A 22,212-nucleotide genomic window follows, 5' to 3' on the forward strand; every position below is an offset into this window, starting at 1 on the left:
CTGGCTAAACTACACTTCCAAGTTTTTGAGACCATCTGAGCTCTCTTGGGGATAGCAATGAGAATGAGTGGGAAATTACTGGAGGCCATTCTCTCTCAACATAACATTTCCTCCTCAAGTTATCATCAAGGCATCAAACCTGGGAGCTCTCCTTCCCCAAATTTCTGTCCAGCATCAAGCTGGAGACAAGAGGCCAGGATATGGCATGACACTGTGGTCCAGGGTTTCTTGATTCTTAAAATATATATTTTTAAAACATTTTCTTTATTTATTTGCCAGAGAGAGAGAGAGAGAGAGAGAGAACAAGCACAAGCCTGGGAAATAGTAGGCAGAGGGAGAAGCAGAATCCTTGCTGAGCAGGGAGCCTGATGTGGAGCTCAATCACAGGACCCTGGGATCATGACCTGAGTCAAAGGCAGATGCTTAACTGACTGAGCCACCTAGGAGTCCCCAGGATTTCTTGACTCTAACTCTGTCTCTGGACCAGTTTGCTTACCTTGAAAATAACAGGATTGGTTCAAAGATAGCAGAATAGAGGTATTTGGAGATTCTTTTGATTTCCTTTGACTCTCAATAAAAATAACAAAGAAATAAAAGAATATTAACTGCCAAAGATGATGATGTCTGTACTAAGGAGAGGAAGTAACCTTATACCTTGATCTTGAACAGAATGACAGTTATTCAAAGAACAAAGGTCAGTATCCCAAAAGGCCTATTCTGCCAGACTTTGAGAGACTCACAGAAGTAGGGTCATGAAAGGGCCTCTGGAGAGGTAAGACATGTCCCTCTGGAGACTCAGTTCAATGGGACAGAACAGTATGAAAGAGAAGCCATGCAAACAAATCATTTCTATTATCTACAGTTCTCCTGGTCAAGTGAGACTAAGGATGCAGCTTTATTTTATCAAAACCTGCCATGATGTCTTGCTCATAGTAGGTTTAATAATCTACAGGAATAAAAGGTGTAAGTGTGGTGGGCAGTGCTGAAGGACTCACAAGAATATTTTAAAGTTTGTGCTGGTATTGAGCCTCACCTCTGCCTCTAACTTGTCAGGGGATGTGAGGTCTATCTGAACCACTTTCAAGCAACATTATCAGAGATATGAAGAAAGGAGAATGTGAGGTCACTCCTTAATTCTAACATCCAGATTTGTGTTCTTTTTAGAAGGAGTCTGAGGCAGTTGACCCCCTGCCCAGCCATCGGGTATATGGCCTTTGAGATAAATGAATATGGGTAGTCAAACCATTTCCTGATCCATAGGAGAATAAGGACTGGTGTTGTCATGTCCTCTCTGACAGCCCATGATGTAGTTGTCCTAAAGACAACCAGGTCCTTGTGCAGGAAGGAAGCAACCCAGGCTTCCCTAAAGCTAAGTATTATTAAGACTCCTATAATTACTCTATCTGAACCCATGACTATCTGGACCAGTTGTCATTAGCTCCAGTAAGACTTGCTGGAAAACCCATGGGGGACAAGATATCTTTAAGTATTGACTTGAGGAATGGAAACCCAAAAGATAAAGAACAGAGTTCATTACATAGTGCGCTAGGAAAAGTGACTGGGGAGAGAAAGGGAGGGGTAAAGAGAAAGAGGGGAGAGGAAAGGATATGGAGGGACCAAAAGAAGTGAAGAAATTTGAGAAGAGAGGAAATGACTGAAAGAATCTAAAATAATACAGAGGTAGAGGATTGAAAGGGGGAGAAGGGAGGAGTGTTGAAAAAGAAGAAAAATGGAGGCAATGAGAAAAACACATTTATAAAGAACCTACTGTGTGATCAAACACTATGCTAACTATTGGGTGGGGAAGTTCTTTAGCTATGCTGGATCTTTCCTAAAGTCTCTGAAGGATAAAACTGAACCATAGATATTGAACCTTTATTTTGCTATTAACACCTTGATTCCCCTACTGAGCCTAACTTTATGTATGCATAGGTGATCAATTTCCAGACCCAAATGTTTGAAGTAGATTGAATCTATGAATTCTCCTTTAACTCTTTCTTTTTCATCTTCATTATTTATTTCATAATATTTATTGAACACCATTTAGGGACCAGACACTATTCTAAAGATATTAATAATCAGTGATGAGAGTTGCGAGATACTTTCATCCTAGTTTGTGTGCCTGTGTGTAGGGAGTGCGTGTAGTCTACTATCTTTAGCAGCAGCATCAATATCATGATCATCATCATGTCGTCATCATAACTGCATAATCACCTTTTATGACTTCCTCACTTGAAAGTTGGCAAATGATTTTTATGAAGTTACCACATTGTGTGCTCCCAAAACTCCTGATAAGGGAGAGATTACTCTCTCCACTCTGAAGATAGAAGAACTAAGGCTCACGGAAGGTAAGGTAAATGATGTTCTATAGGTCACGTAATTATAAGTAATAGATCTGAGATCAGGACACATCCTGACTCCTTATCCAGTACTCTTCTCATTATATGCATGGGAGGTTAGTATTTCTGACATAGGTTGAAAGGATTAATAGCTATACTGCTAAGAGATGATAGTGCATAGAGGTTGAGAGTAGACCTGCCTTCAAGCATCCATCACTTCTTAATTGTTCGACTTGGACAATGACCGGTCTCCCCTGGGTCTCTGTTTTCTCACATGTAAGCTGGGGGTTATATTAGTATCAGTTATCACTGGATTTCTGAAAGTATTAGGTCATACATAGGAAGTGTTCCCCAACATGCCTGATACATAATAGACACTCAATAAATATTAGCTATTATTGTTGTATACTCTGCCTCTCTTCTGGACAATGGAATGTGACAGAGAAGACAGCTCAAGGCACACATATGTTGGTGTCCTCAAGTGCCCCATTGTTTGAAAACTCATTTGCCTGCCACTCACCCTACTGGGCACTAACCCAGGACTCTAAGGGAAGCCATTACTTATTCTAGCCAAGGGGAGTTAGCTGCCACTTGACTTGACATTGTGTAATGGGATTTGACCCGAGCCAGTTGCAACTCCTTGAGGTTATGTACCACCGGGTCAGGACTCTTGAAGATCTTTTCTTTCCTGAGGACCTGAGATTTAGCAGCCCATGAGAAATGATCCAAATGTATTGTGCATGTTTTTGTGGTGTGTAAAAACACATCAGGGATGGAATTGGTAAAGGAAAAAGAAAGCCATGTGGGGTGGAATCATAGGATCATAGGAATCACGGGATCATAGGATCTTGGCTTTACAAATCAATTAACTCTCTCTCTTGAGCAATCCTAACCTTTGCGAAACTGGCCTTGATGGGACCTTGATATGATATTGAAATGGACCAGGGACTTGACATCTGACAGATTAAGGCATTATATATAAGTAGAATTTAATTTGTTTATTACTATTATAATTAAACCCTACAGGTTTATAATTATCTCTGTTTTATAAATGAGGAACCTAGGCTTACACTATTTTGAGATGGTTTGAATTAGTTCTATCCTTTCTTTTCCAAGGTGATCATATCCAGTCACCAATCAGACTTATCATCTGAGACCAAAATCTATCCAACCTGTCTTCTCCTCTGCACTCTGGATTCATATATCTGAATGCCTACTTGACATTTCCACATGGATGTCTAATAACCATTTCTAACCTATTATTTCCAAACAGAACACATGGATTCTTTATCCAGCACCCCCAACAATTTTCTCTTCACCTGACCTCCATATTTATTGATTGATACCACCATATATCAAGTTCCTTAATCCAGATCCTAGGGAAATTCCTGGACTTCACAAGTTCCCTTATCCTCCACATCCATGTTTTTGTTTTGTTTTTAAGATTTATTTATTTATTTATTTGAGAGAGAAATAGTGAGAGAGAGAGAGAGCACACGAGTTGGGGAGGCGGGAGGAGAAGCAGGCAGGGAGCCTGATGTGGGGCTCAATCCCAAGATCCTGAGATCATGACTTGAGCTAAGGCAGATGCTTAACCAACTGAGCTACTCAAGCACGCCCACATTCACTCCTGAGGTAAGATAGTTACAGTAAGAAGTGATACTATTTGCTTCTGCCTTGAACAGTTTTTCTATATCTGACTGCTTTGTTCCAACATTTGTAAATCAATTAATGTGATAGAACAAATCAGTAAGAAAAGAGAGAAAAACAACATGGTCCTCTCAATTGATACAGAAAAAGCATTTGACAAGATACAGCATCTGTTCCTGACTAAACCCTTCAAAGTATAAGGATAGAGAGAACATTCCTCAACTTCATAAAATATATCTATGAAAAATCCACGGTGAATATCATCCTCAATAGGGAAAAGCTGGCAGCCTTTCCTTTGAGATCAGGAACACGACAAGGATGTCCACTCTCACCACTGTTGCTCAACATAGTACTAGAAGTCCTAGCAACAGCAATCAGACAACAAAAAGAAATAAAAGGTATTCAAATTGACAGAGAAGAAGTCAAACTCCCTCTCTTTGCAGATGGCATGATACTTCATATGGAAAACCCAAAAGACTCCACCCCCAAACTACTAGAATTCATACAGCAATTCAGTAATGTGGCAGGATACAAAATCAATGTACAGAAATCAGTTGCTTTCTTATACACTAACAATGAAAATACAGAAAGGGAAATTAGCGCCTTTTACTATAGCACCAAGAACCAGAAGATACTTGGAAATAAACCTGACCAAAGAGGTAAAGGATTTATATTTGAGGAATTAGAGAACATTCATGAAATAAATTGAAGAAGACACAAAAAGATGGAAGAGCATTCCATGTTCATGGGTCAGAAGATTAAACATTGTCAAAATGTCTATACTGCCTAGAGCCATCTATACTTTCAATGCCATCCCAAACAAAATTCCACCAGCATTTTTCAAAGAGCTGGAACAAACAATCCTAAAATTTGTATGGAACCAGAAGAGACCCTAAAATGCTAAGGAAATGTTGAGAAAGAAAAACAAAACTGGGGGCATCACGTTGCCTGATTTCAAGCTTTACTACAAAGCTGTGATCACCAGGATAGCATGGTACTGGCACAAAAACAGACACATAGACCAGTGGAACAGAGCAGAGAGCCAAGATATGGGCTCCCAACTCTATGATCAAATAAACGAAAACCATTCTAGTCTGTACCCTATTCCCACCAACCTTAACCACTGTAATACCTTCTTAACTGGTATCCCTCCTTTCTGTGGCCATCTATAATTTATTCTCTACACAATTTTCAAGGAGATGCTTTTCCTTATTGGAAAAAGCATAAAAAATAAAAAATTTCCTTCTCTGATCAGCTTACCAGCCTCAAGTGACTTTTGTGATACTGAAAGTAAAATCCAAGTTCCTTACACTGAGACTACAAGATCCTCCCTGGTCCGCTTACTGAATGTGTTCCGGATTTCATCTCCTACAACACATTGTGATCCAAATGGGTTTTCTTTATGTTTCTTAAATACCCAAAGTTTTCATCAGTATTGGGGTCTTTGCATTAGCTCTTCCTTCCATCTGGCTCCTTTTGGTCTCAGATCCTCATCATGGGCTCCTTCTTATAGTTCCTTCCCAGTTCAAACATCACTTTGTCAGGGCCACCCTTGGCCACCCACCTGAGTAGCTCTCTTTCATGTCACTCTAGTTCTATTTTTACAAGTATATGTCTCAACTTGGCATGTTCTTTATTTGGTTTTACATTCATCACCCCTCTCTTCCAACTAGAATGTGAATTCTAGAGGAGCAAGGATGGTGTCTTTTCTTGTTCCCTGCTATGTCTACATTGCTGAGCATGTGGTCTGATATGGACTAAGTGCTCAATAAATGTTTGTTGATTGAATGATTGCCCTTATAAGCCTTCTGTAGTTGCTTCAGTTGAGTACTCTGGTTGCTTCAGGAGTCAAATGAGTGATTAATGTGGCCCTAAATATTGTCTGACACCCAAGGTAGCATTTTTTTTTAAAGTTGTATTACTTTGAGTACATTTTGGAAGAAATCAAAATAAAAAAACAAAAACTTTCTTCCCTCAGTATTCTCATCTTTGTCTTGTACAGCTTGCTACAGATAACAAAAACAAAATGCAACTTAAAAACAAGATATTGTAAACAAGTGTATCTCAGCTGTGTGGTTTTTCTTGGGTGGGGAGCTCTAAAAGGGCAGGGCCCAGGCTCAAGCCTGATAGCTGGACGAGCTCACTCCTCCCTGCATTCATCTCTACCTTGGACCCTTGTCCAGCGACTCTACTTCTCAGAATGCCCTGACTTTCCTTCTTCCCTATCCACATCTGATCCACTCTGACTGGGCTGTGCTCACCTTCATCCAGTGGCCAGGTGAGCATAGTTAATGGCTCTGGGTTAAAATCCTGACTTTGCTACTTTCCTGGTGTGTAATCCTAGACAAAAGGTTTACCCTCTCTGAACTTCATTGTTCTCATATGTGGAGAGGGGATGATACAATATCTACTTCCCAGATGGTTGCAAGGAATAGATGAACAGCTACTTGTGAAGTGTATTGGTATAGTGCCATATGCATGCTACATGTGCTCCTAAGACTTAACATTACATCTCTTCTGCACTAACCCCTAAAAGATGACATTTTCCTCAATCATTTGGTTCTTGGAAATGTAACTTTCAATTTGAAACAAATAGTTTTTATTCTAAATTGCCAGCTGTATTATATATATCTCCTTCTTCTGTACCAAGAAGTGGTGTTTTTTTTTTAGAGCAGGAACAATATGACACAAAAATACAAAAGCACTTTTTACCTTCTTTCTTAGAATGTTCCTAGGCCCAGACTAATAATAACTGCTAGCATTTGTAGAGAGCTTCTCATTTTGCTACTGCTACTACTGTTATTACTATCACTACCACTACTATTCCTTCTAGTGCTACTATTACTACACCTTTACTACTTTTGCTATTACTCTTGCTGCTAGTGCTACTACTGCTATTACTAACACCAGTCAACAATGGATACTTTCTGGGAAAGGCAATACTGTATGCAATTTACATTTGTTACCTCACTTAATAAGCATAGTAGCCAATGAAGGAGGAAGTGCCCAGAGTAGTCAGAAACACAGGATGGAAGTCTTTGAATGTGAGCTCCAATAAAATTGCTAGTTATATGATTCTGGAGAAGTTACTTAACCACTCATGTCTCAATTATCTCAAAATAGAGATATTAATAATACTATGGAATCAGTGAGATAATGGAGATGGAAAGTTTTTATAATAATCTGAGTAGTGTCTGGCATTTATCAAGCACTCAAGTTATTGTTGATATTAAAAACACTTTTTGGTGTATTTAGGGTTATTTGTCCCCCTAATGTCCAGTCCTCTCTGAGCCCCCAAAGCATCATGCTTTCTGCACATCTAGTTGCATATCCTTTAGGACTGAAATAATCTTTTACTTCTTTGAGTCTCCTACTAGTTTAGACACTACTTTAGAGGACAGGAATGAGCCTTGTTCAGTGTTGTGTCCATATTACCTAGCATAGACCTGTTACATGGCTAAGTTTTCAATAGACACTTGTGGAACAGAGAAAGGACTGAATTTTTGAGCCAAATCTTATGACAACTTGCTATAATACTTAACACACATTAACAACCTTGTAAGACATTCCTTCCATGGTTCCTTTCTTGCTTCCCTTCTTCCACAGCAGCCAGCTTCTTGTTTTCCCCATTTTATGGAAGAGAAGATAGAGACCTATGATGGCATGTAAACTGGTTAATCAGACAGCTTTTTATTTTCATCATTTAAACAATGACCTTATTTTATTTAAATTCAATTAATTTAAGTCTATTATTAGTTTCAGAGGAAGAATTTAATGATTCATCAGTTGCTTATAACACCCGGTGCTCATCACATCACACGCCCTCTTTTATGTTCATTGTCCAGTTATCCCATGCCCCACCCACCACCCCTCCAGCAACACAATGGAATATTACTCAGTCATCAAAAAATTCCAATAATGTGGAAGGAACTAGAGAGTATTATGCTAAGCAAAATAACTTAATCAGAGAAAGGCAATTACCATATGATTTCAGCCATAAGTGGAGTTTAAGAATCAAACAAATTTTTATGGAACACTCTGGATCCATAACTTATCTACATACATAGATCCGTAATATAGACTTAATAAATACTGGGCAGATTGAATTGCAATTTGGCAAACTCAATGAATATTCTTGAATGATCAGGCTTATTCTATCCCTTGACTTGAGAATAGCATTTTGGCATTATCAGGAAGAGAAAAAAATATAGAACCTCTCCAAGTGCCACTGGAAAATCCAGCCATTTGAATCAATGAGTACACCACTAACCATGTCTGTGTGATAAGAAAATACCTGAGTGCCTGTGTTCGGGCTCTTGGCTGCTAACTGTGTTGACCGCATGACTGATTCACATCAATGTAGGGAAATTGCCTGTTAATCTTTTATTACCATGTTCTTGTTCAAAGAACTACTGTTCCTAATTTGCCTGTAGTGTACGGATCCAATAATTGAAAGAACATAAAGTATTATTTCTAGCTAGAAAGCAATCTCCTGGTTTAAAATTTTAAAATATTACACACACACACACACACACACACACACACACACACACACACTCATGTCTTCATTATAAAGATAGCAAAATAAGACATACACTAGAAAATTCAGAAAAGAAAGAAAAGGGGAAAAATCACCCTTAATTCTGTGACTTTTACACCATTCTTCTTGGGATGTTGATGATTTTTCTTCCACAAATATTTCTGTTTATTTTTACGTTTTTATTTGTTCTATAATAGTATTCATACAAACCTATCTTTCTATTCTCCCTTAACATTTTCTTAAAAGATTTTATGTATTTATTCGACAGACAGAGAGATCACAAGTAGGCAGAGATGCAGGCAGAGAGAGAGGGGAAAGCAGGCTCCCTGCTCAGCAGAGAGCCTGATGCAGGGCTCGATCCCAGGACCCTAGGATCATGACCTGAGCCGATGGAAGAGGCTTTAATCCATTGAGCCACCCAGTTACCCCTCCCTTAACATTTAACAGAATAATTTTCCTTATAATACAGTCCCTATGGGCATAACATTTAAATGGTTAAATATCCACAGACCATCATTAATTTTCTGGTTCTCACTACAGTGGCTTATTACAACTAATTCTGATTTTCAGACAAGTAGCAAAAGATATGGAAATGCAGGTTTTTCTTTGCCATTGATCAGAGCTCATAATATTGTGTCATTGTTGAGCTTGGATTGTATGATCATCACTGCAGGTGAAAATAGTTACAAAATCATAACATCTTTGTGGAGGAACCCGAGAGGTCATTTGATCCAATTACTTCATTTTGCAGAAGAGATTGAGACCCATTCATCTATGGGATGATGGGCCTAGGTGAGAAGATGTGTGTTATTTTTAAGAATAGCAAGGAGAGCAGTATCACCAGATTGTACCTGACAAGGAAGAGACAGCAAAGATGTAAGGACAGAGGGAAAGTAGTTGTGTGGGGTAGGCTGGGGGGCAGCTCATGTAGGGCTTCATGGTTTCTAGTATGGACTTAGGCAGTTACTCTGATAATGTGGAGAGCCAGTGGCACCCCTCTGGCTACTGTGTTAAGGTAGAGGGAAAGAATGGAAACAAGAAGATCACTGGAGGCAATGCAAAAACACAGTCAAGAGATGATGGTGGGCTCAGGCCAGGTGGGTAGCATGGAAGTGACCCAAAGTGGTCAGTTTCTACCTACATTTTATTTTATTTTGACTTTTTTCCTACATGCATTTTATTTTATTTTATTTTTAATTTTTTTTTAATTTTTTATTTTTTATAAACATATATTTTTATCCCCAGGGGTACAGGTCTGTGAATCACCAGGTTTACACACTTCACAGCACTCACCAAAGCACATACCCTCCCCAATGTCCATAATCCCACCCCCTTCTCCCTAACCCCCTCCCCCCAGCAACCCTCAGTTTGTTTTGTGAGATTAAGAGTCACTTATGGTTTGTCTCCCTCCCAATTCCATCTTCTTTCATTTATTCTTCTCGTACCCACTTAAGCCCCCATGTTGCATCACCACTTCCTCATATCAGGGAGATCATATGATAGTTGTCTTTCTCTGCTTGACTTATTTCGCTAAGCATGATATGCTCTAGTTCCATCCATGTTGTCGCAAATGGCAAGATTTCATTTCTTTTGATGGCTGCATAGTATTCCATTGTGTATATATATACCACATCTTCTTGATCCATTCATCTGTTGATGGACATCTAGGTTCTTTCCATAGTTTGGCTATTGTAGACATTGCTGCTATAAACATTCGGGTGCATGTGCCCCTTTGGATCACTACATTTGTATCTTTAGGGTAAATACCCAATAGTGCAATTGCTGGGTCATAGGGCAGTTCTATTTTCAACATTTTGAGGAACCTCCATGCTGTTTTCCAGAGTGGTTGCACCAGCTTGCATTCCCACCAACAGTGTAGGAGGGTTCCCCTTTCTCCGCATCCTTGCCAGCATCTGTCATTTCCTGACTTGTTGATTTTAGCCATTCTGACTGGTGTGAGGTGATATCTCATTGTGGTTTTGATTTGTATTTCCCTGATGCCGAGTGATATGGAGCACTTTTTCATGTGTCTGTTGGCCATCTGGATGTCTTCTTTGCAGAAATGTCTGTTCATGTCCTCTGCCCATTTCTTGATTGGATTATTTGTTCTTTGGGTGTTGAGTTTGCTAAGTTCTTTGTAGATTCTGGACACTAGTCCTTTATCTGATATGTCGTTTGCAAATATCTTCTCCCATTCTGTCAGTTGTCTTTTGATTTTGTTAACTGTTTCCTTTGCTGTGCAAAAGCTTTTGATCTTGATGAAATCCCAATAGTTCATTTTTTCCTTTGCTTCCCTTGCCTTTTGCGTTGTTCCTAGGAAGATGTTGCTGCGGCAGAGGTCGAAGAGGTTGCTGCCCGTGTTCTCCTCAAGGATGTGGATGGATTCCTTTCTCACATTGAGGTCCTTCATCCATTTTGAGTCGATTTTTGTGTGTGGTGTAAGGAAATGGTCCAATTTCATTTTTCTGCATGTGGCTGTCCAATTTTCCCAGCACCATTTATTGAAGAGGCTGTCTTTTTTCCATTGGACATTCTTTCCTGCTTTGTCGAAGATTAGTTGACCATAGATTTGAGGGTCTATTTCTGGGCTCTCTATTCTGTTCCATTGATCTATGTATCTGTTTTTGTGCCAGTACCATGCTGTCTTGATGATGACAGCTTTGTAATAGAGCTTGAAGTCCGGAATTGTGATGCATTTTAAAGGTTGAGGTAAGAGTAGTACGTTGATAGTAGATGGGATGATAGTGTAGGGGGATGGGTTTCAGGTGGAGTATGGGAGATAGAGAGGAATTGAGGGTTGACTCCAGGTTCCTTTGACTGCAACAACTGAACACACGGTGTTCCTATCGCTTGAGACTGGGGAAACTTCAGAAGGAGCAGATCAGGGATTCTAAGGGGAAGCAGGGGGAGGGCAAAAGCAGTAATTCAATAATAAATCAAGTGAGAATGTGTGGAGTTTGAGGCATTTATCAGACATTGAAGTGGAGATGTCAAGCCAGCTGTCCATCTGGCCAGCTAGATAGTCCAGTCTAGGATGCAGGAGAGAGGTATAGAGATATGAATTTGGAAGTTTCCTGTGTTGGATGGTGTTAAAAGCCACGAGAGGAGGTGAAATCACCTCGTGGTTGAGAGAAGATTAGTCAGAGGGAGGACCAAAGACTTTTTTTCAGAGAGATGAAAAGGAGCCCGTGCAAAAGACCAAGGAGCAGCATCCGTGAGGTGCGTGCTGCCCTGCTACATGGAGGCACTGTAATATACTGAGCCATTCTACTGGGAAAGAACATTAAGCAGTCTAAGCTTTCTACTCCCTACAGTCTCACCATTCTCCCTTGTGTTTCTCTGGCCTTTCATATAGAAATTAGCTACGTGTTAGTACTTGGTGGGTTGGTGCCCTAATACCGAGCCTTGAGAATACCTCATGAGATCTCTGGCTAATCAGTATTTTATATAATTTATTGCAATTAGGTTTGAGCGGCCAAAGTTAACCTTTACGCTGTCTCTGATGAGAGAGAAATCCATTCAATTCAATCCAATAATCCTTATTAATTGTGTAAATTAGCTATAAGTTAGCTGCAAATTAGTTATCTATACAGGGTAATGAATAGTATAAGCAGTATTGGCAGTGAGCATAATCTACTTACAGGAATGAACTGCTTACAAAGGCTTTCGTGTCTTCATTGTTCAGTTACAATGATGGACACTCGAGTGCGATGGTTTTAACCTCATCTCCCAGATAGCTGACCTCATACATGCTTTAAAGGAGCTCCCGGACAGAAGAGGAGGTGAAATCACAGCCTCTTGGATCATTCAGGCCCATATTAGCATCCAAGCTCCTACTCTTTGGTGGTGTGCCCTTAGGAAAAGTGCCTTTCTAGCTTGACAATAAGCATATAGTACTAATACTCTGGAGAGTTTTTAAGAATTAAATGAAATATAGTATATAAAATATATGTCACAGAATATGTTTTCAACAAGGATGAATTCCTCAACTTATCCTGTGAGATTAGTCTTCAAAACTCAGCCACAATAGTCCCTCCTCTAGAAAAGGAAAGTAGTCAACCCCAATGGCAAGGATTGCCCCTTTCTGGAATCTCATACAGCTTGCAAAGTTTGCCTCCATTTTGTGCTGCTTCACTCTGTCTTAAAATGAAGTTAGGTATTGGCATATTTCTCTCACCCAGAAAGGAACCTCAGTCTCACTCGTGTGTGCATTCATCCCAGGTCCCCTGGAGTGGTGTATGGTATATGGTATGTGCTCAATATTCTAATCTATTATATTCACTCTATCCAGAGAATTCCAATGTGGATCTGTTTAATTAGTAATGAGGTAGCTGAGGTTCCCATGTGCATTTGAAGGTAATACAATGGCATTTTTTTGTAAATCCTTCAAATTCATGATCTGCCTCTTTCTATTTGCCTGAATTAAGAGGTTGACTTGAGACTATTTAATGGGATTTCCTTTATTAGATGGGTGTTCCTCTATCTTGGGTAATTAAAAACCATCACCATCTAAACTGAGTACCAACCACAAAAGCTGCTTAGAAAGAATGATATGATTTTAACTTTTCATGAAGTCTGGATTATTTTCACTTTCTTTGACTGAAAGTTTCTCCCACCACCTCGTACACACACACACACACACATGTGCACACATGCAGGACAACAATGAATCACTTCCTAAGCTCATTTGTATAGAAACTGACAAACTCTGGAAAAAGGGCAATACGATTAAGCACTAGTTTTTCAACCTCAGTTTCCACCTCTTTATGAGCTTTGGACAAGAGAAAAAATCTGCCTTGCCAAAAGAATATCTGTGATACGGTCTTAATATGATCGTGTTTATGTGCACATATCCTGGCTAGAATAAGATACTTCAAGTTAGTGAGTATTCACATGGGATCATTTTTGTGTGCTGTGCTAAGAGGTGTGTAAAATAAAAAATAAATCTTGGACTGTGCATCAGAAATACAAAGCTACCAATTACTGATTTTTTACTGTATAGCAGGTACAATGCTAAACATTATATAAACATTTTTGTAATTATTTGGTGTTCTCCTAACAACTCTGTAAGATAGAATTTTTCTCTTGCTTAGTTGGCATGTGAAAATGGGGTCTTAAAACAGTAATTTAGTCCAATCAAGGTCACATGGCTTGTAAATGGTAGAGCTGGATCTCAAATCCACATTTGCCCATTCCAAAGTCTGTCTGTGTTCATATCTACCACTGAATACTTATTTTATAAAAAAGACAAAAAAACAAACCAAACCAAACAAAACAAAAAGACAAAGATGAAATGGTCACAAATAATGTTCTTCAGGAGCTCTCAGTTTAGTAGGGATGAAAAAAGTAACCATAATATAAAGGAGAAAGTGGGATCTTGGGAAAGATGGAAAGAATGCTGACTGTGGATGTTCAGAGTGAGAAGAGATTGTTTTCCTCTTACTAACTCCTTCAATTTCAACCAAGCCATCACCTCCCTCAGAAAGGCCCTCTTGATTGGCTAGTGCTGCTCCTCTGTGCCCCTCCCCTATGCCTATCTTGTGGCACAGTCACACCCATAGGTGCTGAGCGCACAGGAGGTCAAACTGCTTGACATGCAGTAGACACCAGATGCATCACTGAAGGTGAGAACAGGGTGCATGCTTCAGGGAGAGTGCAGTGTGTAACATGAGCCCTGGGGGACAGAGAGGATGTGTTTGAAGGTTTGACATTGAGAGTGGCAGCCTCAAGAGCATTCTCAATAGAGTCTCGTTTAAACACGCAAAGACTGGCTAAAGCTGAGCTTTCATGAAGAATAGTGGAGAATGGTTTTGTTTGCCAGCCCAAGGTCATGAAGCAATACAGTGGGATAAAACGTAGGCTGTAGGCTGAGGTCAGATATAGAGAATCTTCCATATTAGGCCAAGAGATACCCGTTTTTTCTTCATAAATAAGAAGGAGGCCTGGAATGTTTTTGAGCAGTTCTGTGACTTAATAAGACTCATTGGCTAGAGGCCTTAAAATACGTAGGGAGGGAGCAAGGCACGCTGGAGAGCACTTTGGAGCAGACATAGATTTGGGTTTGAGCCCCATTTACTGAGTAGACTCAGGCACGTAACAGCTGTTCTCAAACTTACTCAATTGCTTAATCTGCAAAATGGAATATTAAGAAACACCTCTGGAGTCCTAGCAGAGATTAGGAAAGGGGCGTGTCTTGTGCTTCTCTTTGTTCCTGGTAGGTAGCAGGAACGCATAACTGTTAACAATATAACAGGTTAGAAAAGAAGGAGATGGAACAGGAGGGCTCTCTGGTGGGGAGATTTGTGCCAAGAGTCTGGAGGAGTTTCTAGGAGGTCCTTGACAGAGAAGTGGCAGTGGACATGGAGGAAAGAGAGAAACCTGCATATGACCAGAAGTCAGAGTTGGCAGGAGGTGACTGAGATAACCATGAACACAAGTTGGACTCCTTCTGTCAAAGATCTCAGGGTCTTATTTCAGAGACAAATTTCATGCATGGGGAGAATTGGGGCACAGGGCCCAAAATGGGACAGCATGGAGTAGAGTGCTGGATACACAGAAAAATTCAATAATGAATCACAGCTTAAACAGCTGCTTCATGCCAGGAAGTGTGCTGGAAGCCAGCATATATTTTCCTATTTAATACTCATATTGGAGATAGGAAACTAAGATACGAGGGAATCAGTAATTCAGAGGTCAGAAATCTGATAGGTGGCTGCGGTAGATTCCAATGTGTGTGTTTGCAGTCACTCAACTAGTGTATCAACATGACTGTGAATTCTCTAAAAAGGAATTAAATTAGGTCTTAATGTGTGGGAAGGTTGTCATTGAGAGGAGGTATCCTCTGAAGTAGAAGAAAGAATGTGAATGATACACTGGGAATCAGCTCTTTCTATCTTTGGGGCAAAAAGGAAACTTGTATAAGAGACAGGATTATATTTCATATTTTTGTTTACCCTGGAGAAGAAGAAAAGTAATGCAATTCTTGGTTTTCCAAAATGAAGTTAACTACAAGGCAAATATATTTCCTGAACAACTTCCAGAAAATAGTATATGTTTATATAAAACAAAATGAGCAATTAACTGAATTCAAAATTTTGCAGAAGTGGTCATGTTTGCAGCAAGATTTAGGAGTGTTGTATTGCTCCGAGATTTAGCATTAGTCTCTATTCTCTGCCATCTTCTCTATGTTATTACCATTTCTTTGCCACTCCCTGGTTCATAGGAATTTATTCCAGTCTTGAAATTCCTTAGAAACTTTTCTTATGGGTTCTCCTTGCCTTGCTAGTGCTTCCCATCACTGATCTTGTATACACACCATTACCACCAACCCAGGTACAGTTGAGTCTCATTATTCTCATTTTCAGTAGTTATGTTCTCTAAAGACGTCATGAACACTGAATTAGTGAATAGTGAACAATTGTTCTTAGAGGAAATATGCAGTTAGGTTCCTATAAGCTTCTGGTCACATTTTCATCAATGGATCAGTACATAAATTTGCTTTATGTGTGTTTCTACTTAAAAACACCTTATTTAATGTATATTATTGATTTACTGACATTTATCTCATGGCCAGCAGGATGACAACTCATGCTTGAACAAAGCTTATCTAACAGTAGTGTTTTCTCTGTAAGGTACACCAGTCTTCTTATGATTAGGAATGTTAGATAGCACTTCAGCACCACCATTGGGGGCCACTTTAAACAGTAAACCAACAAAAAAGCATAAAAATGAGAAAGATGCGGTGCTCAATAGGTCATGAAAAGGATAAGTAAATAGATCGTGAAAATGATACTTGTTTGCAGTAAGAAAGCTGAAACCAGAAGACAGAGCACCTCCTTGTCACAGCTAGGAATATGCACAGTGGGTGATGCAAATTTTTCATCACTCTGTACTTGTCAATGAGTGACCTTGAAAGTGCTATATTGATTTTGGGGTTACAAATAAATATTAGCAGGTAAGAAAATCCAAAAATATGGAGTTCACAAATAATGATGATTGACTTTATTTACTAGGTTTCATAGGGCTGAGTTATCACATCACACTTGGCTATAAGGGGCTACCATGTAACAAATAACTACTTCAATGTTCATTTAGCTTCAAGTGCTTTCAAATGAACCTGGGCTCCATTTGATCAAACCTTTGTGTTCTTTGTGTTCTTAGGTTTGCAAGACAAGCTTCCTAAATAAGTGAACCTTTTTTTTTTTTTTTTTTTTTCAAGCAGGGTGAGTATACTAAGAAGATATTGGGCAGAAAAACACTTTATTTTATTTACTACTGAAGATAGAGGTATCATAAGTATGATTGTCTTCATGGTAAATGCTTACCTCACTGTCAACAGTCTGCCAAGTATGCATGTAAATTCAATTTGGAGAAGCAGTGAAAATGGAAAGTTTAAGTGTAGGGGAGAAAAGTTTAAGAAATTTGCCTTCCAGAAGACTTAATTTATCAAGAGTTTTAAAAAGAAAAAAAAAATCAAAGATTAAATGGTCACAAATACTGTTCTTGAGCACCAGGAATGACTTTGTCATTTGGCTGCAAGGGGCATGCAGCAGAGGGCCTGTGGGTTGTGTGTGAAGACAGCCCCCAAGGGTTTGGAAAGTCCAGATTCATCCTGAAAGAGGACTTATTTGTTCAGTTATTTGCTTGCTGAGTAAAAGTGACCTCCACAGAACTGTTTTTAACTGTTTCTCACGGAGGGTCAGTTAAGCTGTTTGATGGTTCCAGTGTGTTGGGTTAGTAGTAGAACTGACGTCTCCACATGCCCGGTCTGATCTTCTTGCTCCACAGTTCAGTAGTCTTCCGTGGGTCACTGAGGTTCACAGTCAAATTCCTTGGAGAGACCAATGCAATAAGACTTTGGCATATTTTTCACGTCATCCATGCCCATTTCCACTGTAGCTATAGCTCACCTTTCCTATATATCCACTAAACAGAATGTCATGTGCCTGCCTCTGCATTTCTGTATCCCACAATCAACATTTACGCACTTGCTTCCATTTTCTTACCATCTGAATGGGAAAACCCATCCTCAAAGCCACAGAATAGCCTTTTTTGGACTCTGACTCTCTCCTTCCCTATATGACTAGATGTACTCAGCCTCCTTCCAGCTTTGAAATCCTAAGCTTGTGGAGTGTTATCTGTATCACTCCTCTGCCATTCATTTTTATCCTTGTAGGCAGTCATCTTACAGATATTTATGTAGCATCAATTTTGGTTGTAGTTCATCCATATAACTAGATTACAGTGTCCTTTGCGGGGCAGACTAATTTCTGATTTCTCTGACCCTTAGTCTTCTTAGCAGTAACATGGGGATAATAGCAGAACTACATTGCCGAGTTGTGAAATTAAATGAAGAAGTGTGAGACAATACTTAGAAGAGAGCCCTGATTAGAGAATATGCTTAATTCACTATTGCCAGTCATTTTATGCTTCTTTGCATCTTCTGCTTCCAGGACAGTAACATCATAAATGTTCAGCTTCTATTTAGAGTGGGGTTTTCTCATATGTTTATTTAACTCATGCAAATTCAACTATATACTCTTTTGTTTAGAATTGGAATACTATAAAATTTATTTCTACATATATACTACTATGTACATTGTATATTTATATGTATATATTACTAAGGCAGATTTTATATTTTATATATAATATATTTTAAAATATGATATTATATATTATATTTTATAATATATTTAATATGTATCAAATATTATGTATCATATAAAATCTGACATATATGACAAAGAACACATATATTATCTTTTTTGGACAATTTAAGGGATTCCCAGGGGTAATTTTAGTTATATGTCACTTTTACATGTCATATGAAATTCAACTCCATTACTATGTGTTAAGTGCTTTCCATACATCGTCTCATTTAAACTTTGTGTCCATTCATTTTACAGAAGAGCAATTTAAGACTCAAGGAGTTTCATCCAAGGTCACAGAGCTAGAAAAATCAAGATTTTTAAATTTTAAAGCACGAAACCCAATCCTTTGGCCATTCGTTCCCATCCTTATTGAGTGCTTTAGGCTATGAGTTACGGGCATGCTCCCATGTGAACAGTGCTCAGTGGTAACAAGGGAGATGGGAAACTGGTCATCTCTGAAAATGTGGCATGTCATTCGCTCTCATGGGAGCTTTGTTCAGCCTCCGTGACCAAGGGCATCTACTGGAGATTGGGGACACTAATCTCACCCTCTGGTTCTCTTAGGGACATCTAGTGTGTCCTGCATGTAAATGCAAGCTGTGGCTGGAAGCCAGTACTTGACTTGGTATCCAGTGGCTGATCTCAGCCACGCTCTGATTTCATCAGCCTGATATCACCCAGTGCTCCTTTTATTGCTCTCAAGGAGACCTATCCTGAAAGTACCAGATGACATTGTTCTCGGTGAAAGTTTACAAGGACCCAGTTCAGGAATATTTTCAGCCCAAATATGAGCTCTTGATTTGATTTGACTTGAGAGAGCAACTAATTGGAAGAGAGTTGGCTCATGATTTAGGACTTGCCCCAAACTTTGTTATCCAAATAGAACAGTAACTGCTAGTAGATGAATTCAGCAAACGTTCTCTCTGTGCTGAGTCCCAGGCATAACAAGGTTAACAGGACATTATCTTTGCACTCAATGGATTATACACCATCCATATCCCATAATAAATTTCACATTTCCTTTGTACAAAAGCAAATTACTGTATGGTTTGCTTATTGTATATAAGTTCTGTTTGTCTGCCCATGTTGGCAATGCCTGTGTTGACTAGAAAGGAAGAGAAACCAAAGGCGTGAGGCAGGACAGGTGACAGAATGCTCACTGCATGAGGGGTTAGAAGTCTCAGCTCAAATTTTAGTCTGTTCCTTATTTGACGTGTGACCTGGAACACATAATTAAATCTCTCCAAGCCCTTCTATTTTTAATGCAGATAGGCCTATTATTTTCCTCATGGAGTTCTTGTGTCATATTTGGAAATATTCTTCAGAGTGCTCTATGAACTGTAAGACATTTTTTATTTCACATGAGGTTAAATGTGTTGTATTCTATTATAGCTTATATTTTGGAAATCTAGAAATCCATCTTTTATTAGCTATGGTCTTTTCTAATTCACCAGACTGTTAAATTAATGAGACCATTCCATCCCTGACTCTTGGGTAAATGATAGCTAATGGTCATATTTTCTGTCTTTTAAAAGCTGGCAATTAGTTAAGCCTATAGTGATTAATTTCCCTGGAATAGATCAGGCACCCAATATAATTATTCTTGCCAAAGCAAGACTTTGAGAAAATTTGAGAAAGGATTTCAGTTCTACCTTTGGATAAAGAGGGTCAACATGCAGAACTGATGGGATCTATATACGATAATCCAGTGGCTCACAAGAAGTATGATATGCACTATTGGAAATTTGGATTCATTTCAGCACATCAGAACTCACCTTCTATCTTCTGAAATCAGGTTCTAGATGTTATGCAATAGTCCTTCATTTTAGAATATGCAGTTGAGTTAACATGGATAGTAGTGTTTTGGTCTATTGAGTTAGTGTAGATTGTCATGAATGCTTTGACTTACTTTCAGGGAACTAAGTTTGGTATGAAGTTTATTTTTTCTTATCAATGACTCTGACTCTATTATTCAGGATACAGGGCCTATTAGCATGAAGATGTCAATATCCCAAGTAAGAAAATATTAATCCATAAGAGAAACTGGATGACAGAACAGCCATGCTTAGCTGCATGTGTTTTGGAACCAGACTTGGGTTTAAGTCCTGGCTCTGCTGTATGAGCTGTGTGATCCTCAGTAAATTCTTTAACCTTTCAGAGTTTTATTTTCTTCATTTATAGAATAACATGAGAATAGATAATAATATCCTCCTTATAGAGCTGCTGTAAGGAGTAAATATGATAATAATGTAGAATGCTCAAAATGTTCACAATTTTCACTGTCCTCACCACCAGCACTATCATCATCATCATCATCATCATCATCATCAGTGTCATCACTAATTTCCCCATCATCACCACTATCTGCCTTGACTTCCCTACTATTATGTACTTGGTTCAGTGGAGACCATCCCAGTACTTTCATTTCATGCCAGCCCAGATCTTGCCATTTCACAGCAGAGAATGAATCATTCCTTTTGTGTCTTCTAGAACTTATCCTGGCTCCACCATCTGAAGCTAACTGTTGAAGATAGGAGTAGATTATGCTTTTTGTATCTCCATAGAAAAATGGCCCCAAACTCACCTGGATCTTCAAGATTCTAGCAGTGGGAAGTAAAATATGGTCTCAGTGACAGTTGTAATGCAGTCCTTCTCTCGCTGGGACTTCCTTGTTCCTCCTTCACACTCATACATAATGGTGCCTGGAATGCCAGAGAGAGTGTCATTCAAGCTCTGTGACATTAGCCTCCTGGACTACTCTGTGGCAATTGCCATTTGCTCACTATCTTCCATCTTGCATTCTCTCTTTTACTCATTCATCTGTTCACTTATTCATATTCATCAGTTACTTTTCCCATGTTATGTAACAGGCTGCAGCTATAAAGGAGAGAGATGATGGCTGTCCTAATGAGACATTATGAAGGATGTCATCAAGGAAATAGATGATTACAATTCAATATGATAAAGGAAACCATGAAACAGTGGACCATAGAAGATCTGTCTGATCTGACTTGGTGGATAAGGGAAGGAATGTGGAAATAGTTCATATCGGAGTTAAAGAGAGACACTGCAAGTGGTCCCGTCTGAAAGAACAGAATGAGGCTCAGGGGAATTCCAACTTCAGGCTCTCCGCAAGCACCAGCAATCAGTTGCTCTCAGCTGTCTATCCTTTCTATTTTTACTTCCTCTTTTCTTGAGAACTTGACCAGATACCTGAGACATGGACAATCTGAATGACAGCCACTGGCTAATCTTGTAATCCTTTCTCTGAAGGCTTTGAGTTAAAACTGTGTTTTCATGCAAAGATGAAAAAAGAACAGCAGGACCCCTCTGTGACATGAAATAGTGAATCCCATCTTACTGAAACTGAGGCAGGTCTCTGGCTCTGTCCTTCTCCCTCTGCTTCTATAGCCTAGATGAGTTGAACTTGAGACTTCAAATCAGAGATAAAGTGAGATGCCTAGGACTATATAGAAAGTTGATAGCAGGCACAAGAATTAGAGACAGATTCCAACCAAATGAGCAACACCCTTGTATGCATAATGAATGTCAGAGCTTCCAAAAATTTGATCATGTTCTTCTTGTACCTGGAATGTCCTCCTCCATGTCCTACGAGATTCATCTCAAAGGATACCTCATCTGCATCACCCCAGTCCTAGGAAGGATTAACTCCTTGCCCTTCTGTGCTCCTAAACTTTTGTTTAGACCTCTCTTTCAGAGTTTATCTTTCAGTGTTATACTTGTGTTATGTTGAAATGGTAAAGATTATACTTCAACATGTACCAGGTCCTCATGGATCTTGCTGAATGATTCAACAAACAAATCCCAGAGAACAAAGCCCTCATCTTATTTAAGTCAAGTTGCCTTTTAGTTTAAAGCCATCTGCAAGGTTCTTTTTGGAAACTCCAGAGAAGGTCATATTCCTTCCAAACAAGATTTTTTATCTTGACAGTATTCATGGAGCTTGGGAATGGAGTGGGCCTGGCTATTGGGTCACGTGCAAATAGAAAACTCTTGTGATAGATGGGCA

The sequence above is a fragment of the Mustela nigripes genome, chromosome 3, assembly GCF_022355385.1.
Source record: "Mustela nigripes isolate SB6536 chromosome 3, MUSNIG.SB6536, whole genome shotgun sequence".
Classification (NCBI taxonomy): domain Eukaryota; kingdom Metazoa; phylum Chordata; class Mammalia; order Carnivora; family Mustelidae; genus Mustela; species Mustela nigripes.